Raw genomic sequence first — 607 nt, 5'->3', positions numbered from 1 at the left:
GCCTTATTGATATGTTCTTGCTGTTTAGCTTGTCCTCTGCTAGAGCCGTCCTTCTTGCTGATCATTCTTAGTTGGCTGCAGCACAGCTAACAGTAACTGCTATCATGGGCCCTACAACTGTATTTTCCAGTAGCTGTTCTGCTAATTCATTAAATACTTCACATTTTGAAGAATTAGGACCTGCAGTTCTTTGTTTTATAATACTTCCCCCCCTTTTCTAATTTTGTGCTATGTCTTTTAGAATATAAGCCCATGTTGTTAGCCTTCTTAAAAATGTTTCATGTTGTGCCTGAAAAACTTTATGCTGAGCATGTTGGATTGCAACACCCATCAGCCCTGTCTGCCACACCCATTGTGAAGGATGATAGGGATTGCAGTTCACCAGCACAATATCCGAGGGCTAAATGTTCCCTATACCTTTTTTGTAATAGGAACATTATATCTTGTACTAAAAACAAAATTATGGAAGGGATTTACTTAGGTAACATGGATACTCTTGATAAGTAGATTTTGTTTTAAATTTCAGTTTAGAAAATTCCAAGATTTTATTTTCAAAAAACTAGATTAGTTATAATGCAAAGATGAAATATGGAAGTCAGACATTTCT

The sequence above is a fragment of the Varanus komodoensis genome, unplaced genomic scaffold (assembly GCF_004798865.1).
Source record: "Varanus komodoensis strain SLA01 unplaced genomic scaffold, ASM479886v1 scaffold13_1, whole genome shotgun sequence".
NCBI lineage: Eukaryota > Metazoa > Chordata > Lepidosauria > Squamata > Varanidae > Varanus > Varanus komodoensis.
This window is presented reverse-complemented; position numbering follows the sequence as displayed.